We start from the raw sequence: 10,250 nt of genomic DNA, 5'->3' as shown, positions 1-10,250 counted from the left end.
AGCACCTTTATAATCACCCAGTTACGTTGTGACGTTTGGTAGCACACAAAGTGTTCCTCCGGTAAACGGGAGTTGCATAATCTCATAGTCATAGGAACATGTATAAGTCATGAAGAAAGCAATAGCAACATACTAAACGATCGAGTGCTAAGCTAACGGAATGGGTCAAGTCAATCACATCATTCTCCTAATGATGTGATCCCGTTAATCAAATGACAACCCATGTCTATGGCTAGGAAACATAACCATCTTCGATCAACGAGCTAGTCAAGTAGAGGCATACTAGTGACACTATGTTTGTCTATGTATTCACACATGTATCAAGTTTCCGGTTAATACAATTCTAGCATGAATAATAAACATTTATCATGATATAAGGAAATAAATAATAACTTTATTATTGCCTCTAGGGCATATTTCCTTCAGGTTTGCCCGGCAGCAAGCACACCCAGCAGGCCAATGGGGATCCGTCCCCAAGACGCCGCCCTGGTTTTACGCGCCGGCAAAGCCTACCCAGTTACGTAGGGCGGACATACAAGGAAAAATCGAACAGGAAAATAACATGCATGATACCAAAAGTGCTGCAGAGTTATGTTACATCAAATTGTTGCTGCGGTTCTAACTAGAGATAGCGATTGTCTTGGTTGTGAACCTGCAGCGTTTGATAAAGAATGGGATGCCTAATCCCGGCGCTGGCCCTCCACCCTCTGAATTCCGCCGACTCGGCTGATGATGGGCTTGATGTGCTCCCTGAGCGGCGCGAGGTCAGTACCCTCCGACAAGCTCTCCAGCGCGGCGTCGAAGTCGAGGTTGGGGTACCAGTGCGCCACCTTGGTGAGAACCTTGGTCATGGCACCCTGGCAAAACCTCCGGGACTCGTCGGCCAGTGAGGCCGCCCGGTTGGCGTGGAGCCGCTCCAGAGCGCCGACGACCTTCTCAAAGAACATGGTCAGGCTGCAATTGGCGCTCATGCTCCGCTCCGGGACATACCTCACGTCCGGCATCCCCATGATGGCCAGCTGCGCGGCGGCCTGGTTGGCGATGGTGGCGAGGCGATCGAGCCAACGGCTCTCGCCCGCCACGTGATCCGCGAAGTTGAGGCCCTCGTTCGCCCCCAACTGCTTCTCGGCCTCCAGCTCCTTGGCCAGGGTCCTCTCTCGGGCTTTGGCCTCCGACAGCACCTTCTCAAGACCCTCCAGCTTCAGCTTGAGGTCTTTGATGGAGTTGTTGGCCTCGGAGAGCTCCCCGGCCTTGCTGACGACCGCGCCCTGCGCCTCTGTCAGGGCACTGTTAAGCGTGTCCCTCTCCTGGGACAGCTTCAAGGCCTGCTCCTTCAGCCCGTCACGCTCCGACTCCAACTCCTCCACCTTGCCGGCGTGAACCTGGGCCCGGGCATTGAGTGCCTCCTTGTGCCTCTGCTCCAGCTCACTGGTCTGCTACAAGACAAGCTTCTCCACCTCTGCATCCTTGCCGTGAAGCATGGCAGCAAGCTTCTCCTCGCGTGCAGCGAGGTCCTCCTCCTGGGAGTTCAGCGCGGCCTCGTGCCGGGTCCGGGCGGCCTCGGCCAAGTTCCTCGCCGTCTCCTGAGCTTTCTCGACGTCGGCGAGCTTCATGGTGAGCTCAACGTCGCGCTTGGCCAGCTCGCCCTGGGCAGCCTTGAGCTCCTTGTGGGCCTCGCGGAACCAGTCCTGCGTCTTGGCGACGTGCTTCTGGAGGTCCGCCTCCGCCCTCTCCACCACCGCCGTCCTGGACTTAGCCTTGTCCAGGCGGGCGCGGTGGAGCGCCTGGAGCTTCCGGAAGCTGGCGCCCATGGCATGGAGGAGCCGCTCTTCCTGCGAACCGTCGTCGCCAACGATCGGCTCGTCGACGACTTCAAGCCCGGCAGCGGCAAGCATCATCGTCGAACACCTCTCCCTCGACGGGTGTCCTGGTGCTCGACGTGCCTGGAAGGTGGACGAACAAGTCGTCGCTCCCCTCAGGTACTTGCCGGAGCTAGAAGCAGCAGAAGAGGAAGGCTGGTCATCAGCCACTTCCTCCTCCTCCTCGGCAGCGGTCCCGCCGGCCTCTCTGGCAGGCCCCTTGCCGGCCTCCTCAGTGGCAGCCTTGCCGGCCTCCCCGGCAGGCCCCTTGGCGGCGTCCTCGGCAGCGTCCTTGGCGGCCTCCTCGGCGGCGATCTTCTCGGCGTCCGCCTCGGCGGCCTTGGTGACGTCCTTGATGATGGCGTCCACGTCCTCTGGGTTCACCGAGGAGGAATCTAGACACCGAAGAAGGGGGTGAGGCAAGGTCAGGACCAAGAACCAGAGAGAAAAAGAAGCAGGGACAAACGGCGAATGACTTACCTGCGCCACTACCCGGCTGGGAAACGGAAGTCCCCTCCCCGCCAACATTTGGCGTCGAGGCAAAGCCACCGGCGCCCAAGTTCTCCTCCTCCTCCTCCATGTGTGTGGGCTCGGCATCTAGCGCCCTTGCCGGGGACGCCCCTCGGGGCGGCGTGGTCGATGGGGGTGGCGTGTCGGGAGTAGCCCTCTGTGGCTCCTCCTGCTGCTGCTCTCCTCCTTCATACCTGGCAAGGTCAGCACCAAAGTATCGTGCCCCTGACCCATGTCAACGTGAGAAGAGTGATGAACTTACGCTGGGGGCTCTGCCGGGGGCTGCTGTCCGGGCTGCTCAACACCACAAGTGGCGCCCCCGAAGTACCAACTGGGGGCTGGCCACCCACCAGGACCTTGGCCCTCTTCACTCTCTGGGCCAGCGTCTCCGCGTCCCTGCAAAGATGAAGACAAGTCAAGATGAGCAACACAGATTGAGGAGGCAGAGATAACGAAAAAGGAACCAGATACTTACTCCTCGTCCGCCTCCTCCTCTGCTGTTTTCCTCTTCCTCCTCTGGCTGAGGGATCCATAATCGAAGGTAACCTCCATATCAACATCCGCCGGAGGAGGAGAGGGAGGTGGTGTCTGGACACGCGTGGACGAAGAAGGGGCGGCAATCTTCTTCTTTACCGCGGCCTTCGCCAGCTTCTTTGCCGCCGCAGCCCTTGTGTGGTGCCCGAACCCCTCCAAGGTCAGTTGTGGCTGCGCAGCCCTGCCGGGCCGGACCGGCTCGCCAGAGCTGGCCCGCCGCAGGACTCGCCCTCTCCCCTTGGCTGGCGTCGGGCCTGCGGTCTCGGCTTCCTCCGACGACGACTCGCCGGTCACATCTTCAACCAGAGGAGCCTCGGTGCCGGCGCTGCTGGCCCCCCCGGCGGCCGCCGCCCACCGGGCGAGCTCCTCCTCCTCCGCGGCCGTCGCAGCCTTGTCCTCCACACCGTCGGTGCTGTCGGCCTCCCTAGCAAGCTGTGCCTCCCTCGCCCTGGTGGCGATGTAGTCCAGCTCCGCCTGGGTGGTGTCCTGGACAAGCAGACGCTCGGCATCGGCGTTGACGTACCCCTCATGCAGGGTGTCAAAGAACTGCTGCACTTTGGCGTCCTCCGGCTCCTTCCAGCTCGGGTCGGGGCCATGCGCATTGCAGTCCGGCATCATGGCAATGATCTCGGACCGACGCGAGTTGTTGCACAACGGGACCACCCCCGTCGGCAGCTTGAACAGAGGCCCCTTGAGGGCCTTGCCGGCCTTCGCGGCGGCCCTCGCGACCTTGCCGTTCCGCTCGACCTTGCCGTCGCGGCCCACGTCGAGCTGGAAGATCCACTGGCAAAAATGGGCGTGTCCCATCACTGTGAAGTTGTGGTCGAGGCTGGGGCGGAGTCGCATGATGTCGGCGGGGTTCGTGAAGAGCCAGGCTAGCCTCCCCTTGTTGTACAGTGGAGCGATCCGGCGATGGATGAAGTCCACCCCGATCATCTCAAGGGTAAGCCCGGCCTGGGTAAGCCGGAGAATCCTGGTGGTGGCAACCGTGAGCTTCTCGCCGTCGTCGTCGACGTCGCTCCAGTCGCTTTCGCGGACCGGCGGGGCCCGGCGAACTTCGCAGAACGCCGGCGGGTCCTTCTCTTCGATCCAGCACCACCGGCCCCACCATTCTTCCCACCTCTCCTTCATGGCGCCATCCGGGTACGCTCCCTTGGATCTTGGGATCTAGGTGACGCAACCCGAAATAGCACCTCCTGTTTGGATCCGAAGTAAGAAGTAATGGCGGAAGAGCGCCGTGTCGGGGTGCACCCCGGCGAAGCCTTCGCAGAGGTGCGCAAAAAGGGCCATGCACGCCACCGCATTCGGGGTAAAATCCAAGAGGCAGAAGCCAAAGGTGTGCATGATGTCGCTAAAGAAATCGGAGAAGGGAGGACAGAGCCCGCAGGAAAAATAATCGACGAAGAAGGGGTACCGATTTGGGGCAGCCTCGGCGCAGTCGGCAGGGATGACGCGCGTGGCTGGATGCCCCGAATTCTCCCCCCCCCCCCCCGTCTTCACTCCCCACAGGGGCCTGAAGGAGACCCGAAGCTCGAACACGTCGACCGTCGAGGGGAAGAAGGCGGACTGCGTCCGTTGCACCGCCAGCGCACTGTCCGGCGGCTCCGTGGCTCCGGCGTCCTTGGCCACTCCCTTGCCCTTGCTGGATTTTAGCGCCATGGCGGCTGGGGGAGGAAGGTAGGACAGAGGGCGGCGGAAGCGCAACGACGGCGAGCAAGAACGAGGCTTGGAGAAGACGGGGAAGGCGAGCAGAGGCTTCCGAGATCGGGGTTGCGCGAAGGGTAAAAGGAACAGTGCGCCCGCGATTATCCCTTTTTATGGGGAAGGTGCGGGTCGTGCTGCCCATTTACTGCGATGTGACGCATGCGTGCAGGAACCACCCCACACATGCCGCCCACGTCACGCACACCCCTCCACGCCGCGCCTCGCGCGCGGGTCGTGGGAAGCGGAGCGCGCAAAGGGTCTTACCACGGTAAAAGCCGACCCACCTGCCCGCGCACCGTTTTGGGCCTGGCCCAACAACGTGTCATGCTTATGTGTGGCCCAGGCCCGGGGGCTCCTGTCGGTGTACAAAAATAGGGGCACGCTTTTGTACCCCTTTGCCTGTGCACAGGCAGTTGGAGCCGCGCCCACGACCACACCAAGCAGAACAGGGGAGGTGAGCCAAGGTAAGACCGAAGCCCAAGACAATCAGAGCAACGCCAAGGCCAAGACCACAAAGAGCAGAGGGACGAAGTAGATTCCCCCGGCAAGGCCCTTGCCGGGGCAGCCTCAGCAGCCCCGGCAAGACCCTTGCCGGGGCAGCTCGCCCCACACCAACAGAGCGAGCCGCCCTTGAGCCCACGGTCCCCAACGCTGTCATCCACGTGGGGCCAGGGCTCGGGAAGGCACCTCTGTGGTGGCATGCAAATCTTTGTGAAGACATGTTCGAGATCAGATGAGGATAAGAAGACGGCGATCCTCGGCAAGATCCCTGCCGAGGAAGGCCACTAGACCCCTGGCAAGGCCCTTGCCGGGGACGACAGCGCGCCACGGCAAGACCCTTGCCAGGCCACCCGGCAAGGCCCTCACCAAGGACGCCAGCAGGGCCACCGCCAGGCCCGCGCCAACCAAGCTTCCACCGTCGTTCACATGTAGCTGCCAGCCCAACCAGCTGGGCGGGCACCTGCGTGGCAACATGCAGCTCCCAGGCCAACTCATCAAGCGCCTGCGTGGCAGCATGCAGATCTTCGTGGAGGCTCCACCACCGTGCCACCTCAGCTGCCTGCCTGCCTTCGTGGCGCCGCATGCGTCGCTGGCCAAGGCGTGTGTCGAAGTGAGGAGGAGCGGCAACGGACAAGACGGGCCTCGCCCCCGTCCCAAATAAAGCAAGGGGACAACTAAGCTACGCATTAAATGCGTCTTGTCCTGTAATACGAGCGATAAGCTCAGGGTACTGTACGCCTTTCCACCTCCTGTGTGCCACTGTGGCAGCCCCTTCCAACTATAAAAGGAGGCCCATGGCATACTGGAGAAGGATTCGGCTCTTTCGAACCACGCACTGACCACAACTAGTTCGAGAGCTCAAGAACTCTCAGAAATACACCCACCAAAGCAGGACTAGGGTTTTACGCATCCTCGTGGCCCGAACCTGGGTAAACAATCCTTGTGTTGTCTACTAGCCCTGCTCTCTTCGCAACCCTGCGCCCCGGCAACCGTAGTAGGGATTCTTGTGATCCCATAGGTGTCGTTCCACACCGACAGCCTCTTCTTGGACAGCGGAGGAGTCCTCAATATATGTTTTAACATAGGCATTAGAAGCATAATTATCATAACAATATTTAAGTATGGCAAAATTTTCAGACTTGTAAAGAGTAGCATCATACTTTCCAATCAAAGAAGCAATTTCATAAGCACCCTTAAAAGCAACAAATTATTTAATTTGTTGAACATCATAGTAATTATAAACACCCTTAGCATACGAAGATACAATTCCATTATCACTAAACTCACATTGGTAGGGAAGGTGTTTCTTACGGTATTCAGAATAGCAAGTAAAATCATATATTTCACATAAATTCCAAGCATAGCATTGCAAACGATGAATTTGATCCAGTTAAAGTTTCCCTTTTTGTGATAAGCGGTGTCGCACATAACAAGCATGCTCATCTAAAGATTTGCCCTCAACTAAGCTGGTTGGGGTTTCAGCACGAGCACATAGGGATCGAAGATGATCCAAGTAAAAAGCTTCAGGAGTGTGATAGATTTTGAGTGGTTCTTCAACCATTGGTGTAGTAGGTACAACTAATTTTTTTGGTATTTTATGTTTCCTACCCATAACTAAAGATAGAAAACAAGAGCACGAAATAAAAACTACTTAGTGATAAAGCAAACAAGCACACACGAGAATATTCACCCCATGCTATAACTCCCTGGCAACGGCGCCAGAAAAAGGTCTTGATAACCCACAAGTATAGGGGATCAATTGTAGCCTCTTTCGATAAGTAAGAGTGTCGAACCCAACGAGGAGCTAAAGGTAGAACAAATATTCCCTCAAGTTTTATCGACCACCGATACAACTCTATGCACGCTTGACGTTCGCTTTACCTAGAACAAGTATAAAACTAGAAGTACTTTGTAGGTATAACGGGATAGGTTTGCAAGAATATATAAAGAGCACGTAAATAAAAACTAGGGGCTGTTTTAAGTAAAGAAGCAATAAAGTTAGTATAGCGGGTGTGGAAAAGTGGTGGTAGGAGTTGCGAAATTGTCCTTAAGCAATTGACTACTTTACTAGACCGATAGCAAGTTTTATGTGGGAGAGGCCACTGCTAGCATGTCATCCCTGACTTGGAATTCTATGCACTTATCATTGGAACTATTAGCAAGCATCCGCAACTACTAACGTTCATTAAGGTAAAACCCAACCATAGCATTAAGATATATTGGTCCCCCTTCAATCCCGTATGCATCAATTTCTATGCTAGGTTGAAGCTTCTGTTACTCTTGCCCTCCAATACATAGTCCTATCAACATACAATTAACCCTATGGTGTGATCCACGCGCGCGCTCATATGATGGGCACCAAAGGACAGCAACATAACCACAAGCAAATTAAACCAATCATAGCGATTCATCAATTACCGATACGACAACGAAAATCTACTCGGACATCATAGGATGGAAACACATCATTGGATAATAATATGAAGCATAAAGCACCATGTTCAAGTAGAGGGTACGGCGGGTTGCGGGAGAGTGGACCGCTATAGATTGATGGGGGAAGGTGATGGATATGTTGGTGAAGATGACGGAGGTGTCGGTGTAGATTGCGGTGATGATGATGGCCCCGGCGGCGTTCCTGCGCCACCGGAAGAGAGGGGGAGAGGGGCCCCCTTCTTCTTCTTCTTCTTCTTCTTCTTCCTTGACCGTCTCCCTAGATGGGAGAAGGGTTTCCCCTCTGGTCCTTGGCCTCCATGGCATGGGAGGGGCAAGAGCCCCTCTGAGATTGGATCTGTCTCTCCGTCTCTCTCTGTTTCTGCATTCCCTGATTCTGGCCCTTCACCGTTTCTTATATTCCCGAAGATCCGTAACTCCGATTGGGTTGAAATTTGGACACGATTTTTATCCAGATATTGGCTTTCTTGCGGCGAAAGAAGGGCACCAACCACCTTACGGGGTGTCCACGAGGTCCCAGGGCGCGCCTCTCACCCTCGTGGGCCCCTCGGGCATCGTCTCGCGTTGATTCCACTTCCCAAAATTCACATATATTCCAAAAACAATCTCTGTCAGTTTTTCTCCCGTTTGGACTCGGTTTGATATGGATTTTCTGCGAAACTAAAAACAGGCAACAAACAGGAGCTGGCACTGGGCACTCGATCAATACGTTAGTCCCAAAAATAGTATAAAAAGTTGCCAAAAGTATATAAAAGTTGTAGAATATTGGCATGGAACAATCAAAAATTATAGATACGACGGAGACGTATCAACGAGCGATGGTCTTTTCCTACCAATCTATCCCCCTAGGAGCATGCGCGTAGTACTTCGTTTCGATAACTAATAGATTTTTGCAATAAGTATGTGAGTTCTTTATGACTAATGTTGAGTCCATGGATTATACGCACTCTCACCCTTCCACCATTGCTAGCCTCTCTAATACCGCACCTTTCGCCGGTATCATACACCCACCATATACTTTCCTCAAAATAGCCACCATACCTACCTATTATGGCATTTCCATAGCCATTCCGAGATACATTGCCATGCAACTTTCCACCGTTCCGTTTATTATGACATGCTCCATCATTGTCATATTGCTTTGCATGATCATGTAGTTGACATCGTATTTGTGGCAAAGCCACCGTTCATGATTTTCATACATGTCACTCTTGATTCATTGCACATCCCGGTACACCGCCGGAGGCATTCACATAGAGTCAGTTTTTGTTCTAAGTATTGAGTTGTAATTCTTGAGTTGTAAGTAAATAAAAGTGTGATGATCATCATTATTAGAGCATTGTCCCAATGAGGAAAGAATGGTGGAGACCATGATTCCCCCACAAGTCGGGATGAGACTCCGAACGAAAAAAAGAGGCCATAAAAAAAGAGAAAGGCCCAAATAAAAAAAATAAAAAATGAGAGAAAAAGAGAGAAGGGACAATGCTACTATCCTTTTACCACACTTGTGCTTCAAAGTAGCACCATGATCTTCATGATAGAGAGTCTCCTATGTTGTCACTTTTATACTAGTGGGAATTTTACATTATAGAACTTGGCTTGTATATTCCAATGATGGGCTTCCTCAAATTGCCCTAGGTCTTCATGAGCAAGCAAGTTGGATGCACACCCACTTAGTTTCTTTTGTTGAGCTTTCATACACTTATAGCTCTAGTGCATCCGTTGCATGGCAATCCCTACTCACTCACATTGATATCTATTGATGGGCATCTCCATAGCCCGTTGATACGCCTAGTTGATGTTAGACTATCTTCTCCTTTTGTCTTCTCCACAACCACCATTCTATTCCACCTATAGTGCTATGTCCATGGCTCACGCTCATGTATTGCGTGAAGATTGAAAAAGTTTGAGAACTCAAAAGTATGAAACAATTGCTTGGCTTGTCATCGGGGTTGTGCATGATTTAAATATTTTGTGTGATGAAGATAGAGCATAGCCAGACTATATGATTTTGTAGGGATAACTTTCTTTGGCCATGTTATTTTGAGAAGACATGATTGCTTTATTAGTATGCTTGAAGTATTATTATTTTTATGTTAATATTAAACTTTTGTCTTGAATCTTATGGATCTGAACATTCATGCCACAATAAAGAGAATTACATTGAAAATTATGTTAGGTAGCATTCGACATCAAAAATTCTGTTTTTTATCATTTACCTACTCGAGGACAAGCCGGAATTAAGCTTGGGGATGCTTGATACGTCTTCAACGTATCTATAACTTATGATTGCTCCATGCTATTATACTATTTGTTTTGGATGTTTAATGGGATTTCATATGCTCTTTTGTATTATTTTTGGACTAACCTATTAACCGAAGGCCCAGTGCCAGTTTCTATTTTTTTCCTATTTCAGTGTTTCGCAAAAAAGGAATACCAAGCGGAATCCAAATGGAATGAAACCTTCGCGATGATCTTTCTTGGAACAAACGCAATCCAGAAGTCTTGGAGTTGAAGTCTGGAACTCCGCGAGGCGGCCACGAGGTAGGAGGGCGCGCCCAGGGGGGTAGGCGTGCCCCCCACCCTCGTGGACCCGAAGGAGCTCCACCGACGTACTTCTTTCGCCTACATATACTCTTATACCCTAAAAACATCAGGGGAGCCACGAAACCACTTTTACACCGCCGCAAC

The sequence above is a fragment of the Aegilops tauschii genome, chromosome 2 (assembly GCF_002575655.3).
Source record: "Aegilops tauschii subsp. strangulata cultivar AL8/78 chromosome 2, Aet v6.0, whole genome shotgun sequence".
NCBI lineage: Eukaryota > Viridiplantae > Streptophyta > Magnoliopsida > Poales > Poaceae > Aegilops > Aegilops tauschii.
Note: the sequence above shows the minus strand (reverse complement) of the source record.